The sequence below is a fragment of the Pseudophryne corroboree genome, chromosome 1 (assembly GCF_028390025.1).
Source record: "Pseudophryne corroboree isolate aPseCor3 chromosome 1, aPseCor3.hap2, whole genome shotgun sequence".
NCBI classification, from domain to species: domain Eukaryota; kingdom Metazoa; phylum Chordata; class Amphibia; order Anura; family Myobatrachidae; genus Pseudophryne; species Pseudophryne corroboree.
This window is the reverse complement of record NC_086444.1, coordinates 833,113,379-833,138,885: the sequence shown is the minus strand read 5'-3', so window position 1 is coordinate 833,138,885 and position 25,507 is coordinate 833,113,379. Positions and strand designations below refer to the sequence as shown.

Below are 25,507 nucleotides of genomic sequence, written 5' to 3'. Positions count from 1 at the left end.
AATCGATAGAGCCGAAATCTGGACCTTAATGGAACCCAATTTTAGGCCCATAGTCACCCCTGATTGTAGGAAGTGCAGAAATCGACCTAGCTGAAATTCCTCCGTTGGGGCCTTCCTGGCCTCACACCACACAACATATTTCCGCCATATGCGGTGATAATGGTTTGCGGTCACTTCTTTCCTAGCTTTAATAAGCGTAGGGATAACTTCCTCCGGAATGCCCTTTTCCTTCAGGATTCGGCGTTCAACCGTCATGCCGTCAAACGCAGCCGCGGTAAGTCTTGGAACAGACAGGGCCCCTGCTGCAGCAGGTCCTGTCTGAGCGGCAGAGGCCATGGGTCCTCTGAGATCATTTCTTGAAGTTCTGGGTACCAAGCTCTTCTTGGCCAATCCGGAACAATGAGTATAGTTCTTACTCCTCTCCTCCTTATTAGTCTCAGTACCTTGGGTATGAGAGGCAGAGGAGGGAACACATACACCGACCGGTACACCCACGGTGTTACCAGAGCGTCCACAGCTATCGCCTGAGGGTCCCTTGACCTGGCGCAATATCTTTTTAGCTTTTTGTTGAGGCGGGACGCCATCATGTCCACCTGTGGCCTTTCCCACCGGTGTACAATCATTTGGAAGACTTCTGGATGAAGTCCCCACTCTCCCCGGTTGGAGGTCGTGTCTGCTGAGAAAGTCTGCTTCCCAGTTGTCCACTCCGGGAATGAACACTGCTGACAGTGCTAACACATGATTTTCCGCCCATCGGAGAATCCTTGTGGCTTCTGCCATTGCCATCCTGCTTCTTGTGCCGCCCTGTCGGTTTACATGGGCGACCGCCGTGATGTTGTCTGACTGTATCAGCACCGGCTGGTGTTGAAGCAGGGGTCTTGCCTGACTTAGGGCATTGTAAATGGCCCTTAGTTCCAGAATATTTATGTGTAGGGAAGTCTCCTGACTTGTCCATAGTCCCTGGAAGTTTCTTCCCTGTGTGACTGCCCCCCAACCTCGAAGGCTGGCATCCGTGGTCACCAGGACCCAGTCCTGTATGCCGAATCTGCGGCCCTCTAGAAGATGAGCACTCTGCAGCCACCACAACAGCGACACCCTGGTCCTTGGAGATAGGGTTATCAGCCGATGCATCTGAAGATATGATCCGGACTACTTGTCCAACAGATCCCACTGAAAGATCCTTGCATGGAACCTTCCGAATGGAATTGCTTCGTAAGAAGCCACCATCTTTCCCAGGACTCGCATGCAGTGGTGCACCGACACCTGTTTTGGTTTTAGGAGGTCTCTGACTAGAGATGACAACTCCTTGGCCTTCTCCTCCGGGAGAAATACTTTTTTCTGTTCTGTGTCTAGAACCATCCCCAGGAACAGTAGACGCGTTGTAGGAACCAGCTGCGACTTTGGAATATTCAGGATCCAGCCGTGCTGTTGTAGCACTTCCCGAGCTAGTGCTACACCGATCAACAACTGTTCCCTGGACCTCGCCTCTATAAGGAGATCGTCCAAGTACGGGATAATTAAAACTCCCTTTCTCCGAAGGAGTATCATCATTTCGGCCATTACCTTGGTAAATACCCTCGGTGCCGTGGACAGACCAAACGGCAACGTCTGGAATTGGTAATGACAGTCCTGTACCACAAATCTGAGGTACTCCTGGTGAGGAGGGTAAATGGGGACATGCAGGTAAGCATCCTTGATGTCCAGTGATACCATGGAATCCCCCTCGTCCAGGCTTGCAATCACCGCCCTGAGCGATTCCATCTTGAACTTGAACCTTCTTATATAAGTGTTCAAGGATTTTAAATTTAAAATGGGTCTCACCGAACCGTCCGGTTTCGGTACCACAAAAATTGTGGAATAGTAACCCCGTCCTTGTTGAAGGAGGGGTACCTTGATTATCACCTGCTGAGAATACAGCTTGCGAATCGCCTCCAGCACTGCCTCCCTGTCCGGGGGAGTTGTCGGCAAGGCAGATTTGAGGAAACGGCGAGGGGGAGACGTCTCGAATTCAAGCTTGTACACCTGAGATACTACTTGTAGAATCCAGGGATCCACCCGTGAGCGAGCCCACTGGTCGCTGAAGTTCTTGAGACGGGCCCCCACCGTACCTGGCTCCGCCTGTGGAGCCCCAGCGTCATGCGGTGGACTTAGAGGAAGCGGGGGGAGTACTTTTGTTCCTGGGAACTGGCTGTATGTTGCAGCTTTTTCCCTCTACCTCTGCCTCTGGGCAGAAAGGACGCGCCTCTAACCCGCTTGCCTTTCTGGGGCCGAAAGGACTGTACCTGATAATACGGTGCTTTCTTTGGCTGTGAGGGAACATGGGGTAAAAATGCTGACTTCCCAGCTGTCGCTGTGGAAACGAGGTCCGAGAGACCATCCCCAAACAACTCCTCACCCTTGTAAGGCAATACTTCCATGTGCCTTTTAGAATCTGCATCTCCTGTCCACTGCAGAGTCCACAATCCTCTCCTGGCAGAAATGGACATTGCGTTTATTTTAGATGCCAGCCGGCAAATATCCCTCTGTGCATCTCTCATGTACAAGACAGCGTCTTTAATATGCTCTACGGTTAGCAATATAGTGTCCCTGTCTAGGGTATCAATGTTTTCCGACAGGGAATTGACCACGCAGCTGCAGCACTGCACATCCATGCTGAAGCAATAGCCGGTCTCAGTATAATACCCGAGTGTGTATATACAGACTTCAGGATAGCCTCCTGCTTTCTATCTGCAGGCTCCTTTAGGGCGGCCGTGTCCGGAGACGGTAGTGCCACCTTTTTTGACAGACGTGTGAGCGCTTTATCCACCCTTGGGGATGTCTCCCAACATGACCTGTCCTCTGGCGGGAAAGGGTACGCCATTAGTAACCTTTTAGAAATTACCAGTTTCTTATCGGAGGAAGCCCACGCTTCTTCACACACCTTCATTTAATTCATCAGATGGGGGAAAAACCACTGGTAGTTTTTTCTCCCCAAACATAATACCCTTTTTTGTGGTACCTGGGGTAATATCAGAAATATGCAACACATTTTTCATTGCCGTAATCATGTAACGGGTGGCTCTATTGGAATGTACACTAGTCTCATCATCGTCGACACTGGAGTCAGTATCCGTGTCGACATCTGTGTCTGCCATCTGAGGTAGCGGGCGTTTTAGGGCCCCTGATGGCTTTAGAGACGTCTGGGCAAGCACAGGCTGAGAAGCCGGCTGTCCCACATCTGCTATGTCGTCAAACCTTTTATGTAAGGAGTCGACACTGTCGCGTAATTCCTTCCACATAACCATCCACTCAGGTGTCAACCCCGCAGGGGGTGACATCACATTTATCGGCACCTGCTCCGCCTCCACATAAGCCTCCTCAGCAAACATGTCGACACAGCCGTACCGACACACCGCACACACACAGGGAGTGCTCTGACTGAGGACAGGACCCCACAAAGCCCTTTGGGGAGACAGAGAGAGAGTATGCCAGCACACACCAACAGCGCTATATAACACAGGGATTAACACTATAACTGAGTGATTTTTCCCAATAGCAGCTTGTATACACAATATTGCGCCTAAATTTAGTGCCCCCCTCTCTTTTTTACCCTATGTAGTCTGGAAACTGCAGGGGAGAGCCTGGGAGCGATCCTTCCAGCGGAGCTGTGAGGGAAAATGGCGCCAGTGTGCTGAGGGAGATAGCCCCGCCCCTTTTTCGGCGGACTTCTCCTGCTCTTTTCTATGTATATCTAGCAGGGGTATTTTACACATATATAGTCTCTATGACTATATTATGTGTTATTTGCCAGCCAAGGTACTCAATATTGCAGCCCAGGGCGCCCCCCCCCCCCCAGCGCCCTGCACCCATCAGTGACCGGAGTGTGAGGTGTGCATGGGAAGCAATGGCGCACAGCTGCAGTGCTGTGCGCTACCTTGATGAAGACCGAAGTCTTCTGCCGCCGATTTCCAGGACCATCTTCTTGCTTCTGGCTCTCTAAGGGGGACGGCGGCGCGGCTCCGGGACCGGACGACCGAGGCTGGGCCTGTGTTCGATCCCTCTGGAGCTAATGGTGTCCAGTAGCCTAGAAGCCCAAGCTAGCTGCAAGCAGGTAGGTTCGCTTCTCTCCCCTTAGTCCCTCGTAGCAGTGAGTCTGTTGCCAGCAGATCTCACTAAAAATAAAATACCTAAAATAAACTTTCTTTTTCTAAGAGCTCAGGAGAGCCCCTAGTGTGCATCCAGCTCAGCCGGGCACAAAATTCTAACTGAGGTCTGGAGGAGGGTCATAGAGGGAGGAGCCAGTGCACACCAGGTAGTCCTAAAGCTTTCTTTAGTTGTGCCCATTCTCCTGCGGAGCCGCTATTCCCCATGGTCCTTACTGAGTTCCCAGCATCCACTAGGACATCAGAGAAATCCTATTTACTCTTACGTCCTAGAGAATACTGGGGTCCATTTAGTACCATGGGGACGTACCAAAGCTCCCAAACCGGGTGGGAGATTGCCGAGGTTCCTGCAGAACAGATTGGCCTCTGAGGACCTTCAGTTTGGTCAAAGTATTGAACTTGTAGAACTTAGCAAACGTGTTCGAACCATTCCAAGTAGCAGCTCGGCAGAGCTGTAAAGCCAAGACACACCCGGCAGCCGCCCAGGAAGAACCAACCGACCTAGTCGAGTGGGCCTGTACAGATTTTGGACATGGCAACCCAGCCGTGGAGTAAGCATGCTAGATAGTAAGTCTGATCCAGTGTGCAATTGTCTGCTTTGAAGCAGGAAACCCAATCTTATTGGGATCACAAAGAACAAACAGCGAGTCCGTCTTTCTGTGACGAGCTGTTCTTTCACATACACCTTCAAAGCCCTAACATCCAGACTCTGAAATAGCAGAGGTGTCGGTGACCACCAAAATCACAATAGGTTGGTTGATGAGAAATCCAGACACCACTTTAGGAAGAAATTGCTGTTGATTTCTAAGTTCAGCTCTGCCCTCATGGAAAATATCTGACTTTTCTGAGACAAAGCCCCCAGCTCCGACACACGTCTTGCTAAAGGCAAGGCCAACAGTGTGACGGTCTTCCACATAAGATATTTAAGTCCACCTCCTGTAATGGTTCAAACCAGTCCGATTGGAGGAACTACAGCACCACATTGAAATCCCAAGGTGCCGTGGGAGGCGCAAAGGCTGCTGGTTTGCGTGGTTTACCTCTTGCACCACTGGAGAATGTAGAAGCACCTCTAGATTTGCCTTTAAACTTTGCCGTTCAAAATGACTGCAACTTAGAAGCTGAAGAAGTCTTCTTGGTTGGGGGGGGGGGCTGCAAAAGTAAGATTCGTAGACTTGCCTGCAGTAGCTGTGGAGATCCATTTGTCTAGTTCATCTCCAAACAAGGCCTCTCCTGTGAATGGTAGGCATTCCACACCTTTCCTGGAGTCCGCAGTCCACTGGCGTAGCCACAAGCCCATGCAGGTCAACACCGCCATAGCGGTGGTGCGTGTGTTAAGCGCGCCTATTTCCTTAATGGCTTCCACCATAAAGTTTGCAGAGTTCTGTATTTATGCTGCAGGAGTAAGACAACATCCCCCCTAGATAAGGAATCTAACCCCTCAATTAGGTTACCTGACCATTTTGCAAGGGCTTTTGTGATCCACGCACATGCAATAGTGGGTCTTTGGGCCACCCCAGCAGCTGTGTACAATGATTTGAGTGTAGTCTCAATTTTACGATCAGACGTGTCTTTTAGGGAGGCTGCACCAGGAAACACAATTTTACGTGACAGACTAGAGCCTGATGCGTCCACTATTGGTGGACTTTCCCATATTTTCCTATCCTCCAGAGGAAAAGATGAACAACCTTTTAGGGATCTGAAACTTATTAGGATTAACCAATGGTTCTTCAAACAGGCTATTCAATGCCTTTGACACAGGAAAAGTAACTGAGGACGACTTCTTTACATTAAAAATAAGATTTTACTCACCGGTAAATCTATTTCTCGTAGTCCGTAGTGGATGCTGGGACTCCGTAAGGGCCATGGGGAATAGCGGCTCCGCAGGAGACTGGGCACAACTAAAGAAAGCTTTAGGACTACCTGGTGTGCACTGGCTCCTCCCACTATGACCCTCCTCCAGACCTCAGTTAGGATACTGTGCCCGGAAGAGCTGACACAATAAGGAAGGATTTTGAATCCCGGGTAAGACTCATACCAGCCACACCAATCACACCGTATAACTCGTGATACTATACCCAGTTAACAGTATGAAATATAACTGAGCCTCTCAACAGATGGCTCAACAATAACCCTTTAGTTAGGCAATAACTATAAACAAGTATTGCAGACAATCCGCACTTGGGATGGGCGCCCAGCATCCACTACGGACTACGAGAAATAGATTTACCGGTGAGTAAAATCTTATTTTCTCTGACGTCCTAAGTGGATGCTGGGACTCCGTAAGGACCATGGGGATTATACCAAAGCTCCCAAACGGGCGGGAGAGTGCAGATGACTCTGCAGCACCGAATGAGCAAACTCTAGGTCCTCCTCAGCCAGGGTATCAAACTTGTAGACTCTTGCCAAAATGTTTGAAACCGACCAAGTAAGAGCTCGGCAAAGTTGTAAAGCCGAGACCCCTCGGGCAGCCGCCCAAGAAGAGCCCACTTTCCTCGTGGAATGGGCTTTTACAGATTTAGGGTGCGGCAGTCCAGCCGCAGAATGTGCAAGTTGAATCGTGCTACAGATCCAGCGAGCAATAGTCTGCTTAGAAGCAGGAGCACCCAGCTTGTTGGGTGCATACAGGATAAATAGCGAGTCAGTTTTCCTGACTCCAGCCGTCCTGGAAACATACTTTTCAGGGCCCTGACTACGTCCAGTAACTTGGAATCCTCCAAGTCCCAAGTAGCCGCAAGCACCACAATAGGTTGGTTCACATGAAAAACTGATACCACCTTAGGAAGGAATTGGGAACGAGTCCTCAATTCCGCCTTATCCATATAAAATACAGATAAGGGCTTTTGTATGACAAAGCCGCCAATTCTGATACACGCCTGGCCGACGCCAAGGCCCACAGCATGACCACTTTCCACGTGAGGTATTGTAGCTCCACGGATTTAAGTGGCTCAACCCAATGCGACTTCAGGAAATCCAACACCACGTTGAGATCCCACGGTGCCACTGGAGGCACAAACGGGGGCTGACTATGCAGCACTTCCTTAACAAAAGTCTGAACTTCAGGCAGTGAAGCCAGTTCTATTTTGGAAGAAAATCGATAGAGCCGAAATCTGGACCTTAATGGAACCCAATTTTAGGCCCATAGTCACCTCTGACTGTAGGAAGTGCAGAAATCGACCTAGCTGAAATTCCTCCTTTGGGGCCTTCCTGGCCTCACAGCACGCAACATATTTCCGCCATATGCGGTGATAATGGTTTGCGTTCACTTCTTTCCTAGCTTTAAATAGCGTAGGGATAACTTCCTCCGGAATGCCCTTTTCCTTCAGGATCCGGCGTTCAACCGCCATGCCGTCAAACGCAGCCGCGGTACGTCTTGGAACAGACAGGCCCCCTGCTGCAGCAGGTCCTGTCTGAGCGGCAAAGGCCATGGGTCCTCTGAGATCATTTCTTGGAGTTCTGGGTACCAAGCTCTTCTTGGCCAACCCGGAACAATGAGTATAGTTCTTACTCCTCTCCTTCTTATTATTCTCATTACCCTGGGTAAGAGAGGCAGAGAAGGGAACACATACACCGACTGGTACACCCACGGTGTTACCAGAGCGTCCACAGCTATCGCCTGAGGGTCCCTTGACCTGGCGCAATATCTTTGTAGCTTTTTGTTGAGGCGGGACGCCATCATGTCCACCTGTGGCCTTTCCAAACGGTGTACAATCATTTGGAAGACTTCTGGATGAAGTCCCCACTCTCCCGGGTGGAGGTCGTGTCTTCTGAGAAAGTCTGCTTCTCAGTTGTCCACTCCGGGAATGAACACTGCTGACAGTGCTAACACATGATTTTCCGCCCATCGGAGAATACTTGTGGCTTCTGCCATCGCCATCCTGCTTCTTGTGCCGCCCTGTCGGTGAATATGAGCGACCGCCGTGATGTTGTCTGACTGGATCAGCACCGGCCGGTGTTGAAGCAGGGGTCTAGCCTGACTTAGGGCAATGTAAATGGCCCTTAATTCCAGAATATTTATGTGTAGGGAAGTCTCCTGACTTTTCCATAGCCTTGGAAGTTTCTTCCCTGTGTGACTGCCCCCCAGCCTCGAAGGCTGGCATCCGTGGTCACCAGGACCCAGTCCTGTATGCCGAATCTGTGGCCCCCTAGAAGATGAGCACTCTGCAGCCACCACAACAGCGACACCCTGGCCCTTGGAGATCTGGTTATCCGCCGATGCATCTGAAGATGCGACCCGGACCACTTGTCCAACAGATCCCACTGGAAGATCCTTGCATGGGACCTGGCGAATGGAATTTCTTCGTAAGAAGCTACCATCTTTCCCAGGGCTCGCGTGCATTGATGCACCGATACCTGTATTTGTATTAGGAGGCATCTGTCTAGAGACGACAACTCCTTGGACTTCTCCTCCGGGAGAAACCCTTTTTATCCTGTTCTGTGTCCAGAACCATACCCAGGAACAGTAGACGCGTCGTAGGAACCAGCTGTGACTTTGGAATATTCAGAATCCAGCCGTGCTGTTGTAGCATTTCCCGAGATAGTGCTACTCCGACGAACAACTGCTCCCTGGACCTCGCCTTTATAAGGAGATCGTCCAAGTACGGGATAATTATTTCGTCCATTACCTTGGTAAATACCTCGGTGCCGGGGACAGACCAACGGCAACGTCTGGAATTGGTAATGACAATCCTGTACCACAATTTTGAGGTACTCCTGGTGAAGAGGGTAAATAGGGACATGCAGGTAAGCATCCTTGATGTCCAGTGATACCATGAAATTCTCCAGGCTTGCAATAATCGCCCTGAGCGATTCCATTTTGAACTTGAACCTTCGTATATAAGTGTTCAAGGATTTCAATTTTAGAATGGGTCTCACCGAACCGTCTGGTTTCGGTACCACAACATTTTGGAATAGTAACCCCGGCCTTGTTGAAGGAGGGGTACCTTTGAATTGCCGCCAGTACTACCTTTCTCCGAGGGCAGCAGGCAAGGCTGATGTGAGGTAACGGCGAGGGGGTGTCGCCTCGAACTCCAGCCTGTATCCCTGTGATACTATTTGCAGAACCTAGGGATCCACCTGTGGGCAAGCCCACTGGTCCCTGAAGTTCCCGAGACGTGCCCCCACCGCACCTGTCTCCACCTGTGGAGCCCCCGCGTCATGCGGTGGACTCAGAGGAAGCGGGGGAAGATTTTTGATCCTGGGAACTGGCTGTCTGGTGCAGCTTTTTCCTTCTTCCCTTGTCTCTGTGCAGAAAGGAAGCGCCTTTGACCCGCTTGCTTTTCTGAAGCCGAAAGGACTGTACCTGAAAATACGGTGCTTTCTTAGGCTGTGAGGAAACCTGAGGTAAAAAATTTTCTTCCCAGCTGTTGCTGTGGATACGAGGTCCCAGAGACCATCCCCAAACAATTCCTCACCCTTATAAGGCAGAATCTCCATGTGCCTTTTAAAGGCAGCATCACCTGTCCACTGCCGGGTTTCTAATACCCTCCTGGCAGAATGGACCTTGCATTAATTCTGGATGCCAGCCGGCAAATATCCCTCTGTGCATCCTTCATATATACGACGACGTCTTTAATATGCTCTATGTTAGCAAAATATTATCCCTGTCTAGGGTATTAATATTATCTGACAGGGTATCAGACCACGCTGCAGCAGCACTATTTATGCTGAGGCAATTGCAGGTCTCAGTATAGAACCTGAGTGTGTATATACAGACTTCAGGATAGCCTCCTGCTTTTTATCAGCAGGCTCCTTCAAGGTGGCCGTATCCTAAGACGGCAGCGCCACCTTTTTTGACAAACGTGTGAGCGCCTTATCCACCCTAGGGGATATCTCCCAACGTGACCTATCCTCTGGCGGGAAAGGGTACGTTTTTAGAAATTACCAGTTTCTTATCGGGGGAACCCACGCTTCTTTACACACTTCATTCACTCATCTGATGGGGGAACAAAACACTGGCTGCTTTTTCTCCCCAAAAATAAAACCCCTTTTATGTGGTACTTGGGTTCCTGTCAGAAATATGTAACACATTTTTCATTGCCGAGATCATGTAACGGATGTTCCTAGTGGATTGTGTATATATATCTCAACCTCGTCGACACTGGAGTCAGACTGTGTCGACATCTGTGTCTGCCATCTGAGGTAACAGGCGTTTTTTGAGCCCCTGATGGCCTTTGAGACGCCTGGGCAGGCGCGGGCTGAGAAGCCGGCTGTCCCACAGCTGTTACGTCATCCAGCCTTTTATGTAAGGAGTTGACACTGTCGGTTAATACCTTCCACCTATCCATCCACTCTGGTGTCAGCCCCACAGGGGGCGACATCCCATTTATCGGCCTCTGCTCCGCCTCCACGTAACCTTCCTCATCCAACATGTCGACACAGCCGTACCGACACACCGCACACACACAGGGAATGCTCTGACCGAGGACAGGACCCCACAAAGTCCTTTGGGGAGACAGAGAGAGAGTATGCCAGCACACACCAGAGCGCTATATAATGCAGGGATTAACACTATAAACTGAGTGATTTTTCCCCCAATAGCTGCTTGTATACATATATTGCGCCTAAATTTAGTGCCCCCCCTCTCTTTTTAACCCTTTGAGTCTGAAAACTACAGGGGAGAGCCTGGGGAGCTGTCTTCCAGCTGCACTGTGAAGAAAAAATGGCGCCAGTGTGCCGAGGGAGATAGCCCCGCCCCTTTTTCGGCTGACTTTTCTCCCGCTTTTTTATGGATTCTGGCAGGGGTAATTTATCACATATATAGCCCTGGGACTATATATTGTGATGATTTGCCAGCCAAGGTGTCTTATATTGCCCTCAGGGCGCGCGCGCGCGCCCCCCCCCCCCAGCGCCCTGCACCCATCAGTGACCGGAGTGTGAGGTGTGCATGAGAAGCAATGGCGCACAGCTGCTGTTGATGTCTTCTGCCGCCGATTTTCCGGAACACTTCTTGCTTCTGGCTCTGTAAGGGGGCCGGCGGCGCGGCTCTGGGAACGAACACCAAGGTCGGGTCCTGCGGTCGATCCCTCTGGAGCTAATGGTGTCCAGTAGCCTAAGAAGCCCAAACTACCACCTGTTAGGTAGGTTCGCTTCTTCTCCCCTTAGTCCCTCGCTGCAGTGAGTGTTGCCAGCAGATCTCACTGTAAAATAAAAAACCTAAATATACTTTCTTTCTAGGAGCTCAGGAGAGCCCCTAGTGTGCATCCAGCTCAGCTGGGCACAAGATTCTAACTGAGGTCTGGAGGAGGGTCATAGTGGGAGGAGCCAGTGCACACCAGGTAGTCCTAAAGCTTTCTTTAGTTGTGCCCAGTCTCCTGCGGAGCCGCTATTCCCCATGGTCCTTACGGAGTCCCAGCATCCACTTAGGACGTCAGAGAAATGATGGGTAAAGCTGGGAAGACCAGGAATGGGCACATAATTACTAAATTTCCCCAGCAGCTAGCCTCCCTCTCCACTATACTCCATGCCCAGCAAGTTCTGCTAGCAGACCTGAGGCAGGAGCGAGGAAAAAGCAGAGGTAGAATACACACTCAGAACACACATACCGTAAGGCATTCAGAAAACTGGGCTCCAGGAAAGACCCAGCAAGCAAGCCAGGGGGGTGTCAGGGTGGGCGTCCTGTACCCCCCTATGGACGTGAAGAAACGTATTTAAAATAAGATTTTACTCACCGGTAAATCTATTTCTCGTAGTCCGTAGTGGATGCTGGGAACTCCGAAAGGACCATGAGGAATAGCGGCTCCGCAGGAGACTGGGCACAACTAAAGAAAGCTTTTAGGTCACCTGGTGTGCACTGGCTCCTCCCACTATGACCCTCCTCCAAGCCTCAGTTAGGACACTGTGCCCAGACGAGCTGACATAATAAGGAAGGATTTTGAATCCCGGGTAAGACTCCTACCAGCCACACCAATCACACCATATAACTCGTGATACTATACCCAGTTTAACAGTATGAAAACAACTGAGCCTCTCAACAGATGGCTCAACAATAACCCTTTAGTTAACAATAACTATGTACAAGTATTGCAGACAATCCGCACTTGGGATGGGCGCCCAGCATCCACTACGGACTACGAGAAATAGATTTACCGGTGAGTAAAATCTTATTTTCTCTGACGTCCTAGTGGATGCTGGGAACTCCGAAAGGACCATGGGGATTATACCAAAGCTCCCAAACGGGCGGGAGAGTGCGGATGACTCTGCAGCACCGAATGAGAGAACTCAAGGTCCTCCTCAGCCAGGGTATCAAATTTGTAGAATTTTGCAAACGTGTTTGCCCCTGACCAAGTAGCAGCTCGGCAAAGTTGTAAAGCCGAGACCCCTCGGGCAGCCGCCCAAGATGAGCCCACCTTCCTTGTGGAATGGGCTTTTACTGATTTAGGATGCGGCAGTCCAGCCGCAGAATGCGCCAGCTGAATTGTGCTACAAATCCAGCGAGCAATAGTCTGCTTAGAAGCAGGAGCACCCAGTTTGTTGGGCGCATACAGGATAAATAGCGAGTCAGTTTTCCTGACTCTAGCCGTCCTGGAAACATAAATTTTCAAGGCCCTGACTACGTCCAGTAACTTGGAATCCTCCAAGTCCCTAGTAGCCGCAGGCACCACAATAGGTTGGTTCAAGTGAAAAGCTGATACCACCTTAGGGAGAAACTGGGGACGAGTCCTCAATTCCGCCCTATCCATATGGAAAATCAGATAAGGGCTTTTACATGACAAAGCTGCCAATTCTGACACACGCCTGGCTGAAGCCAAGGCCAATAACATGACCACTTTCCACGTGAGATATTTTAGATCCACGGTTTTAAGTGGCTCAAACCAATGTGATTTTAAGAAACTCAACACCACGTTGAGATCCCAAGGTGCCACTGGAGGCACAAACGGGGGCTGAATATGCAGCACTCCTTTCACAAACGTCTGAACTTCAGGTAGTGAAGCTAGTTCTTTCTGGAAGAAAATCGACAGAGCCGAGATCTGTACCTTAATGGAGCCTAATTTCAGGCCCATAGTCACTCCTGCTTGTAGGAAATGCAGAAATCGACCTAGTTGAAATTCCTCTGTTGGGGCCTTTTTGGCCTCACACCAAGCCATATGCGGTGATAATGCTTTGCAGTTACATCTTTCCTGGCTTTAATCAGCGTAGGAATGACTTCCTCCGGAATGCCCTTTTCCTTCAGGATCCGGCGTTCAACCGCCATGCCGTCAAACGCAGCCGCGGTAAGTCTTGGAACAGACAGGGCCCCTGCTGCAGCAGGTCCTGTCTGAGCGGCATAGGCCATGGGTCCTCTGAGATCATCTCTTGAAGTTCCGGGTACCACGATCGTCTTGGCCAATCCGGAACCACGAGTATTGTTCTTACTCCTCGTTTTCTTATTATTCTCAGTACCCTTGGTATGAGAGGCAGAGGAGGGAACACAAACTGACTGGTACACCCACGGTGTCACTAGAGCGTCCACAGCTATCGCCTGAGGGTCCCTTGACCTGGCGCAATATCTCTCTAGTTTTTTGTTTAGGCGGGACGCCATCATGTCCACCTGTGGCCGTTCCCATCGATTTACAATCAGCGTGAAGACTTCTGGATGAAGTCCCCACTCTCCCGGGTGGAGGTCATGCCTGCTGAGAAAGTCTGCTTCCCAGTTGTCCACTCCCGGAATGAACACTGCTGACAGTGCTAGTACGTGGTTTTCCAGAAGATGAGCACTCTGCAGCCACCACAGCAGAGACACCCTGGTTCTTGGAGACAGGGTTATTAGGCGATGCATCTGAAGATGCGATCCGGACCATTGGTCCAACAGGTCCCACTGAAAGATTCTGGCATGGAACCTGCCGAAAGGAATTGCTTCGTAAGAAGCCACCATCTTTCCCAGGACCCGCGTGCAGTGATGCACCGATACCTGTTTTGGTTTCAGGAGGTCTCTGACTAGAGATGACAGCTCCTTGGCTTTCTCCTCCGGGAGAAACACTTTTTTCTGGACTGTATCCAGAATCATACCCAGGAACAGTAGACGTGTCGTCGGAACCAGCTGTGATTTTGGAATATTCAGAATCCAACCGTGCTGGTGTAGCACCTCCTGAGATAGTGCTACTCCCACCAACAACTGCTCCTTGGACCTCGCCTTTATTAGGAGATCGTCCAAGTACGGGATAATTAAAACTCCCTTTCTTCGAAGGAGTATCATCATTTCCGCCATTACCTTGGTAAACACCCTCGGTGCCGTGGAGAGTCCAAACGGCAGCGTCTGGAATTGGTAATGGCAATCCTGTACCACAAATCTGAGGTACTCCTGGTGAGGATAGTAAATGGGGACATGCAGGTAAGCATCCTTGATGTCCAGGGATACCATGTAATCCCCCTCCTCCAGGCTTGCAATAACCGCCCTGAGCGATTCCATCTTGAACTTGAATTTTTTTATGTATGTGTTCAAGGATTTCAAATTTAAAATGGGTCTCTCCGAACAGTCCGGTTTCGGTACCACAAACAGTGTGGAATAGTAACCCCGTCCTTGTTGAAGTAGGGGCACCTTGATTATCACCTGCTGGGAATACAGCTTGTGAATTGCCGCTAGCACAGCCTCCCTGTCTGAAGGAGTAATCGGCAAGGCAGATTTTAGGAACCGGTGGGGTGGAGACGCCTCGAATTCCAGTTTGTACCCTTGAGATACTATTTGCAGTATCCAGGGATCCACCTGTGAGCGAGCCCACTGATCGCTGAAATTTTTGAGGCGGCCCCCCACCGTACCTGGCTCCGCCTGTGGAGCCCCACCGTCATGCGGCGGACTTGGAAGAAGCGGGGGAGGACTTTTGCTCCTGGGAACCTGCTGTTTGTTGCAGCCTTTTTCCCCTACCTCTGCCTCTGGACAGAAAGGACCCGCCTTTTCCACGCCTGTTTTTGTGAGTCCGAAAGGACTGTACCTGATAAAACGGCGCCTTTTTAGGCTGTGAGGGAACATGGGGTAAAAATGCTGACTTCCCAGCAGTTGCTGTGGAAACTAGGTCCGAGAGACCATACCCAAATAACTCCTCACCATTATAAGGCAAAACTTCCATGTGCCTTTTTGAATCTGCATCCCCTGTCCACTGGCGAGTCCATAAGCCTCTCCTAGCAGAAATGGACAATGCACTTATTTTAGATGCCAGCCGGCAGATCTCCCTCTGTGCATCTCTCATGTATAAGACTGAGTCTTTTATATGCTCTATGGTTAGCAGAATAGTGTCCCTGTCTAGGGTGTCAATATTTTCTGACAGGGAATCTGACCACGCAGCGGCAGCACTGCACACCCATGCTGACGCAATAGCTGGTCTAAGTATAATGCCTGAGTGTATATACAGACTTCAGGATCGCCTCCTGCTTTCTATCAGCAGGTTCCTTGAGGGCGGCCGTATCCGGAGACGGTAGTGCCACCTTTTTAGACATTCGTGTGAGCGCTTTATCCACCCTAGGGGGTGTCTCCCAACGTGACCTATCCTCTGGCGGGAAAGGGAACGCCATTAGTAACTTCTTAGAGATTACCAATCTTTTATCAGGGAAAGCCCACGCTTCTTCACACACTTCATTTAATTCTTCTGATGGGGGAAAAACTACGGGTACCTTTTTTAGTGGTACCTGGGTTTATATCAGAAATTTGTAACACCTCTTTCATTGCTTCAATCATGCAACGAATGGCCTTAGTGGACATTAGACTAGACTCATAGTCGTCGACACTGGTGTCAGTATCCGTGTCGACATCCGCGTCTGCCATCTGAGGTAGCGGGCGTTTTAGAGCCCCCGATGGCCTTTGAGACGCCTGGACAGGCACGAGCTGAGAAGCCGGCTGTCCCGCATTTGGCATGTCGTCAAATTTTTTGTGTAAGGAGTCGACACGTGCACGCAATTCCTTCCATAAGTCCATCCACTCAGGTGTCTGCCCCGCAGGGGGTGACATCCCTTCTATAGGCATCTGCTCCGCCTCCACATCATTATCCTCATCAAACATGTCGACACAGCCGTACCGACACACCGCACACACACAGGGAATGCTCTAACAGACAGGACAGGACCCACAAAAGCCCTTTGGGGAGAGAGTGAGAGTATGCCAGCACACACCAGAGCGCTATATAATGCAGGGACTAACTGAATTATGTCCCCTATAGCTGCTGTTATATATACTGCGCCTAAATTTAGTGCCCCCCTTCTCTTTTTTACCCTTTTCTGTAGTGTAGACTGCAGCGGAGAGCCAGGGAGCTTCCTTCCAGCGGAGCTGTGAGGGAGAAATGGCGCCAGTGTGCTGAAGGAGATAGCTCCGCCCCTTTTTCGCGGACTATTCTCCCGCTTTTTTATGGATTCTGGCAGGGGTAATTATCACATATATAGCCTCTGGGGCTATATATTGTGGTATTTTTGCCAGCCAAGGTGTTTTTATTGCTGCTCAGGGCCCCCCCCCCTAGCGCCCTGCACCCTCAGTGACCGGAGTGTGAAGTGTGTATGAGGAGCAATGGCGCACAGCTGCAGTGCTGTCGGCTACCTTGGTGAAGACTGATGTCTTCTGCCGACGATTTTCCGGACCTCTTCTTGCTTCTGGCTCTGTAAGGGGGACGGCGGCGCGGCTCCGGGACCGAACACCAAGGCCAGTTCCATGCGGTCGATCCCTCTGGAGCTAATGGTGTCCAGTAGCCTAAGAAGCCCAAGCTAGCTGCAAGCAGGTAGGTTCGCTTCTTCTCCCCTTAGTCCCTCGCTGCAGTGAGCCTGTTGCCAGCAGGTCTCACTGTAAAATAAAAAACCTAATTATATACTTTCTTTTTAGAAGCTCAGGAGAGCCCCTAGTGTGCATCCAACCTCGGCCGGGCACAAAATCTAACTGAGGCTTGGAGGAGGGTAATAGTGGGAGGAGCCAGTGCACACCAGGTGACCTAAAAGCTTTCTTTAGTTGTGCCCAGTCTCCTGCGGAGCCGCTATTCCTCATGGTCCTTTCGGAGTTCCCAGCATCCACTAGGACGTCAGAGAAAAAGGTACGAACAAAAATCCTATTTTCTTTATCCGTTCACGTCAAGGCACAAGAGAACGACGGGACGCCCCTGAGCTACGCCGAGTACTGAATGTCCGAAAGCTGCGTCTGAAGAAGTGAAAGTGTCAAACGCATAATAACGAAGAAACTTGTGAGAAGAGGACCACGTGGCCATTCTACAAAGCTGCTCAGCCAAAGCACCACGCTGGGCAGCCCAAGAAGCACCTGCAGATCAAGTGGCATGAGCAGTCACTACGGCCGGGTAAGATGATCAGCCATAGGAGTAGGCTGGCGAATGGTCAAGTGGAGCCATCCGGCCAAAGTCTGTTTTGATGCTGGCCAGCTCTGCTTGTGATCATAAAGGACAAAGAGAATCCTACTTGCAAACCTCTCTAGTCCCGTCAACGTAAATACAGTGGGTCCACACAACATCGAGAGGTCTCCTCCGGCAAACAGCTTGGAACAGTGAAGGATGGAACCACAATCTCTTGGTTGATATGAATGAGAGACGACCTTAGGTAAAGTAACCAAAGGGAGTATGACGGACCACCCTATCGGAATGGAAAAATCAGAAATGGGAGAACCCCAAGATAATGCGCTCAAGTCGGACACTCGCAGGTCGATGCAAAGGCAAGCAAGAACACTGGTTTCCATATGAGCCAGCAAATGTCCCCCAAATCAAGTGGCTTAAAAGAGACCCGACTGAAGAACCCAAAAAGGACCAAGGACAGATCATAAGGAAGGGCTACCAGAGGCACAAAAGGCAACTGTACATGCATAACACCCTGTAAGAAGGTGCGAACACACAACAAAGCCAGTTGTGTTTGAAAAAGGACAGACAGGGCGGAAACCTGAACTTTTAAAGACCATCAGTGGAGTCCCAAGTCTAAAACCGCCTGTAAAAGGAGAGGAGAGAAGCCAAAGAATTCTAAAAGACCAAGGATTAAAGACTTAATTTAACACCATGTGTAATACGTTTGCCACACTGATATATTCTAGCCGAGGACAGCTTGCAAGCCCTGAACATAGTACAAATGATACAATTAGAGAAACCCTTCGCTTTCAAGACTGATGTCTCTACAGCCACCCCGTCAAAGTGAGACAAGCTAGGTCCAGATGGAGGCACAGCCCCTGATCTAGACGATCCGGTCACAGAGGTAGATGCAGGGGGGCAGCAGCTATTGAGAGGCGCAGAATATCGGCGTACCACCCCCGCCGAGGCCAACCTGGTGCCATCAGGATCATGCCACCCTCTAGACTGAACTTGCGCAGAACCCGCAGGATCATTGATATCGGCGGAAAGCCAAATTAGCAGGAACAGACAGGGCATCCACAAGGAGAGCTCCCGGATCTCCAGCGCGAGAGAGGTATGTCAGTAACTGATAAATGTGCCGAGACTCCATCGTGTCAAATTCTGGAAGTCCCCAATGGTCGACCAGTAACTGAAAGACCTCCGGATGTAGAGCTCACTCGCCGGAATTCATGTCCGGACTACTGAGAAAATCTGTATCCCAATTCTAGACACAGGGAATGAACACTGCTGACAGGCAGGAAGAAAACGCTCTGCCCAGTGAAGGATGTGACTTGCTTCGCTCATGGCGCAGTGACTGTGTGTGTCACCACGGTGATTGATGTAGGTGACCGCTGTTGTATTGTCCACCTGAACCTTGATGGGGCACCCCTGCAGAAGGGGCTGAGCTAGGCACAGAGCCCTGAAAACCGCTCTTCGTTCCAAGACATTGATCAGCAGAAGGCTCTTGCGAGCAGTCCATCGACCCTGGAATGTCTGGTGACAAGCAACTGTCCCACCCCCCATAGACTTGTGTCAATGGTCAGAAGGACCAAGTCCTGGATCCAAAAGGTGCGGCTATGATTTAAGTTGGACTGAAGGAGCTACCAGAAAATCTCCGGTGATTGAGGCAACGGGGTATATTCAATTAGGGTCGGATCCATTCCGACATGCATTTGTGGGAAAGTATCCGACAACCCCTATCCAATCCCATCTCAATTCGACTTTAAAAAAAAGTCGAATTAAGAGGAGATCTGTGAGCGGAGGAGAGGGGGGAGACCAAGCAGGGAGAGCCGCGGGCAGACGGAGGAGAGCAGCGCTGCATAAGGATGTCTCACAGCCGCCAGACCTCACGGCAGTGTCCACCCAGCTCCAGCAAGCGTGACCTCACATGCTGGAGCCAGGTGGACGCCGCCGTGAGCGGCGCGGCTGTGACACATCCTCCTGCAGCGCTGCTCTCCCCTGTCTGCCCACGCTCTCCCCCCTCTCCTCCTCTTAGGTCCCTCATCTCAGTCTGACATTTTTTTTATGTCGGACTGAGACGGTCGGAAACGGGGCCAAATCCTGTCGAATTTGGCCCCGTTTTCCTCAAAAGTACGTGAATTGGCAGCTATACCACCGATTCACGTACTATTCGACAAGTCGAATGCCACGACTTGTCGAATAAAAATAGCGGGGACTGACGACCTTAAAAAGTCGAAAAAACTGCAGTCTTTTCGACAGATGGCAGCTTTCGACCCTAATTGAATATACCCCAAAATGAGGAGATAAGGAAGAATCCAGACACCCCTGCTACGCGAGTACAATAAATGCAGTCGACAGTCCAAGCCGGGACACCCGAAATTAGTAGTGATCCAAGCAAAAAAATAGGATTTTGGTACTTACCAGGTAAATCCTTTTCTTTGAATCCATAGGGGGCACTGGAGTACTCTTGGGATATGGACGGGCGTAGCCGAACAAAGGCACTGAATATTCAAATTTAGGACTCTCCCCCCCCTCCATATCCCCGAGTACCTCAGTGTACTCTCTCAGTGTTTTTTACTGAGCGAACAGGAACTATATAGAGAGGTTGACAATGGAGAATACCTATAACATAACGGACAACAACAATGTTGACCCATAACCTTACTGTCAACTAAACAGTTGACACCATAACCGATAGAACTTTATAATTTGAACCAATCGGTGAAAATGTGTTACCATAAGCTCCTCTGAGCTTAATAACAATCAAGTAAAACGTGTTCACTAAGCTCCCTTGAGCTTAAAACAACCCAGGTAAAACTGCTCTGGGTGGGCGTCCAGTGCCCCCTATGGATTCAAAGAAAAGGATTTACCTGGTAAGTACCAAAATCCTATTTTCTTTATCATCCACTAGGGGTCACTGGAGTACTCTTGGGACGTACCAAAGCTTCCCTCGTGGGCGGGAGAGCTGTTTGATACTTGTAACAGTAGGCAGCCAAAGCTAGATGCTGATGGCGCCACCATTCATAACGTGTAAAAGTGCACAAACGTGGTGCACTGAAGGCTATGTAGCCGCGTCGTAGACGTAGCCGCGTCGTAGACGCTCCACGACCCGCTGGGTCTGACATTCCCACAGAACCTGTGGGATGAGCTATTACTGACGTAGGCGATTGTAACTTAGCCTTAAAGTAAGCCTGACTTGTAGTCATTATTATTATCCAACTGGATAATGTCTGCTGAGAAACTGGCTAACCCCAGTTGGCAGTATCATAGAGAACAAACAACGTATTCATATCACCTACTGTAGACGTTCGGGACCTATATAAACGCGTAATGCGTGTACCACATTCAGAATTCTAGAATGTGCTGTCCACACAGAAACCACTATTATTGATGTGAAGAATACGAAAGCGGAATTCGTCCGAAGATCTGCTTTGTCATGAGAAAACTCAAATACGGTGTCTTGGAATACAAGGCACCCAAATATGAAACAAACCCTTGCCAAAGCCAAGGCTAGAAGCCAAGGCTAGAAGAAAAATGTTTTCCAAAGTGAGACACTTAATTCCCATTTGTTGAAAGGGTCCAAAATGTGAAAACTGTAAGAAATCTGAACCCAACCTCAAGTCGCCTGGCGCTGTAGGTGGGATAAATAGAGTCTGAACTTTGATGACACCTTGTAGAAAGATGTGTACAGACGCAAATAGAGGCAAACATCTTTGAAAATAAGTTTACCACACAGATACCTGCACTCTTAGTGCAGATTAACGCAGTTTTCCATCCCACCCCGTTTAACAGAATACGGGTAACTTGAAGGATGATGTTGGAAACTTCCGAGGTTTACAACCTATGTAAGCACACGAAATTTTGTAATAATGAGCTGCCTTAAGCGGCTTACTAGTTAACATGGTTGGTATAACCGATACTGTAATGCTCTATTTCTTAAGAGGGCGGCCGTCAACCGCAGCTGCGGTACATAGATAATAGGTACATAGGTAACCATGGGTAAAAGAACGTTCCCTGATATAACAGGTTGAACGTATTATGAGCGGCCAAGATCGTGTGCAAGTATTCCTTGGAAATTCGAGAAGCAAACTTCTCCGAAACCCCTGAGATACCACCAGTATGACTGTGACGAACTGTCTTATGATCCGTTTTGGCAACGGAGAAATTAGCGGAAAATAGTGGAGCCAGATACACGATGCTGAATGACCACCTGAATGTGAGAGACTCCATCGCCACTGCCCTTGTGATCTGTTGTTTTGTACACATACTGAGCTTTTGTAATTGTGGCGAGATGCCATCATGTATACCTGAGGGTAACCCCCTTCTGTGGACTCACATATGAACACTTCTGGATTTAATGTCCAGTTTTCAGGATCCAAATCCTGACGGGTGAGATCATCTGTCTAAGAGATGTCCACTTATGGAATGATCTCTTGACATTTTCACATAATGGTGTTCTGAGTCATTTGAGGATTTGAGTTACCTGCCGCCTTGCCATGCGGCTTCTTGGTTCTCCTTGGTTGTTGTGTATGCAACTGCCGTTGCCTTGTCTGACTGTCCCTGGTTAGACTGAAAGCGAAGCATGTATTGCATTGTAAAATGCACGTAGTTCCAGGACATTTATTGACAGCAATCTGTCGTGATTTTAGAACCTTTGTCGCTGAACTTATTTAACTACAACTCCTGAACCTCTGCGACTGTAGTCCAGAGTATATACCCCCTCGCCCCTCTGTGGGACACGCGAGTGAAGGGCGGCGACTAAATCGCTTGGAAACACATCATTATTTTTAATAGTTGAATACACCAATGTACCGCTAGTGTGCGTGTTTTGCACTAATTACTAGCTGTACATTTGTTCTTGCTGGTGTAGTAGGTAAAAGTCTTTGATTTACCGTATATATAATCTTACCTAGGAATTGACATCGTTTAGACGGAATTAGATGCGATTATTTTTGAACTTGATCTGCTACCGCCGTATACTTAGTAACGCAAGTTAGAGGAACTTTGTTGAGACAGAGTTCTTATGAGTAGATCATCTAAGATAGAGAAACTCTGTTGAGACAGAGTTCTTATGTGAGATGAGCTATCATCACCAACATCACCTTGGTAAATACCCGAAGCGATAAGCAACGGTAGACCTGAAATGGTTAATGGTTGTGGCGATTTCAAACGCTAGAACCTGTGATGAACAAACCGGAATGGGTAAATACGCATTGTGAAGATTAAATGCAATTATGCAATTTTGTGGCTCCAATAAGCAAATACTAACCGCAGAAAATCCATTTTCCAACTGTAGTAAGTGACTTGCTGATTGATATTGCAACGGAGCTGTTTGGTTTTGCTCAAACAGAGGGGAATAAGTAACTGACTCTGTTGGAGTACTACTGCCTGGTTTATAAATCAGCAAAGAGTAAATGGCAACCTGCCAAACCGTTCGACAGAGGCAGTCTTGTCCTTTAAGCTGTAAATAGCTGAGACATGCATGAGTTGAAGTCATGAAACCTCGCAAATGTAACATGTAAAGACGCGCTTCCACAATTGTAAAAGAGGTCATCAAACCACTGGCTTGCTGACTGTAACGTCCTGTCGTTACAAGGCGTGACTGTTTCTTATAGAGGGATAAAACGCCGTTACAAGTATACTGTATGCGGTAATGGCTGAATAGCATAAAGGGATAAAACGCCGTTACAAGTATATCAAATTTAGGAGCAAACAAGCTCTGGCCTTGTCGCGCTGAACTAGCGACAATGAAAGTAACCGGCGTTAGCAGAAGCTTTACAGATATACTCTGCAGCTTCTTTTAACAGTGATCGTCATTTCTAGTGACCCAAATGTATCCTGGGTTTTTATAATGTTTGACAGAAAATCATCTACCAATGGCGGATCGCGTCCTTTTGGAAACGATTATGTATGGTTGTTAAAAACCCCCCGCACTATCTGAGTGCTGGACTAATGTACCCTTCTCACTCGTAGTTATCGGTGTGAAATTTGACATAGAATCGTGCATTAAATTATAAGACCAGTGAAATAAACACTCTGGTACCCAAAGGGAAATTGACCCTTTGGAAAGACTGTCTTTTGTTAGAGCTGGCGGAGTCATTCCGAGACTCCGAATTGCCAATGTTAACATAGGATTTGTTAAAATTATTTTTAGTCTGCACTATAGCCTTACTCGCTATGTAGACAGACACCATAATAGACAATAGACAGACACTTGCACGACTTAATGAAGTTATTATGTGTCATATATATATATATATATGTTATTGCTGAACAGCATATTCATATGAAACTCAAGCTTGTTTCTCTCTATGAAAATCTTTAGCAAAAAACGAAAGATTTATTCGATATGAAGAGAAACCAAAGTATTCTTTATGTGAAAAGCAGTTCACATGGGCATATGAAACCCGAACCAAATTCCTACTAAACTTCCCTGCGCCTCTGGTGGCTTAGAGATGTAGGGCAGGAATGTTCTAGAATTAAGTAGAAATACAGATTACATGTGTGAAAACTGAACCAAAAAATTCCCACTAACACCCCTGCGCCTCCTTGTGGAGTATAGGTGTATGGGCGGAATGTTCTGGAATTATAAACTGGAAGAACAGCAATGATTAAAATGACCGTCATGCCATGCTTCCACTGAAAATCACAGGACAGGTTACCTGCTGCAGTGTTAATATAGGCTTAATAGCCTATTATACATTAAATATAGGCTTAATAGCCTATTCTACAGTTACAGGTCTATTATACAGTAAAATCCATGCAGTTTACAATACATTATCTTGCAGCCTTATGCTTTAGTTAGCCTTCCAGTTAAAATTTCCATTAACTGTTTAAAAACTAAGCAGTCTCTTAACCCATGCAGCCTTCTGCTGCTATGGGCTTTACTCAACACTGCCTGCAGTGAATTGTATTATTTCCAATATTTAAAACTGAGCAGTCTCTTATTCCCAAGCAGCCTTTGCTGCTGCTATGGGCTTTACTCAACACTGCCTGCAGTGAATTGTATTATTTCCAATATTTAAAACTGAGCAGTCTCTTATTCCCAAGCAGCCTTTGCTGCTGCTATGGGCTTTACTCAACACTGCCTGCAGTGAATTGTATTATTTCCAATAACTTGTTTAAAACTGAGCAGTCTCTTATTTAAAACTGAGCAGTCTCTTAACCCATGCAGCCTTTGCTGCTGCTATGGGCTTCACTCACCGTCACCCCCCTGCAGCCGCGCTGCTTGTGATGTAGCTTTTAGCTTCTCCCCCTGTGCAGCGGAAGCGAGTGCAGGGAGCCTAGGGAAACCCGGGGAGCGCTGCTATATTGCGCCGGGGAGCCCTCCGGAAGAACGGGCGGCGCCTCATACAGCAGTGGCCGGGTGCAGCGCTGGAAGAGCGGCCGGCGTCTTCAGTGACGTACGGCCGCTCGGAGCTTTAGACACGGGTACGCAGAGTGGCTGCTTGGGCGGCGCTTCTCGTACAGTGGCTGGGAGAGCGGCCGGCGTCTGTGAGTGACGTGCGGCCGCTCGGATACGTTCTACAGTGGCAGAGTTCTCGTACAGTGGCTGGGAGAGCGGCCGGCGTCTGTGAGTGACGTGCGGCCGCTCTCTTCGTTCAGCGGAGTATCCTGCTAATGAGCGCGCTGTAAGCGGCGGGCAAAGCGGCGGTAAACAATAAAGGCTTTCCCCACACAGCAGGGCGGCAGCGTGAGCTGACCGCCCTGACCCCACCATACCTTGTAGTGTCGCACTCCTGTAAGCTCCGTCCAGATTGTGACGGGGCTTTCATCCTGGCTGTGACGGGGCTTTTTTCTGTAAGCTCCGTCCAGCTCCAGTTTTCAGATCTCCTCCTGGCTGTGACGGGGCTTCTTTCTGTAAGCTCCGTCCAGTTGCAGTATGAGACAGTGTCTGCCTGTGGCTGTGAGGGTGCTCTTTGTGAGGACCGACACGCCATGCGCTGCCTTGTAGCGCCTGTGGCTGTGAGGGTGCTCTTTGTGAGGACCGACACGCCATACGCTGCCTTGCAGCGGCACCATCCCGGACCCATGTTTTTCAAGAACTGGGGAAGGGAAGTGTAAAATAAAAAGTAAAAAGAAAAATAAAATCTCAAATGTGGGCTCTTCCCACAAGCCGATGTTCGTGCTGTGAGCACC

At 49.1% G+C, this 25,507-nt stretch overlaps 1 protein-coding gene and 1 pseudogene across 4 annotated transcripts in view; both read right to left on the bottom strand.

Moving 5' to 3' along the window:
- The window catches only part of YTHDC1 (YTH N6-methyladenosine RNA binding protein C1), a 243,666-nt gene that overhangs the window by 36,492 nt on the left and 181,667 nt on the right, over positions 1–25,507 (bottom strand). The window lies entirely within an intron of this gene.
- LOC134932427 (U5 spliceosomal RNA) lies at positions 23,630–23,737 on the bottom strand (annotated as a pseudogene).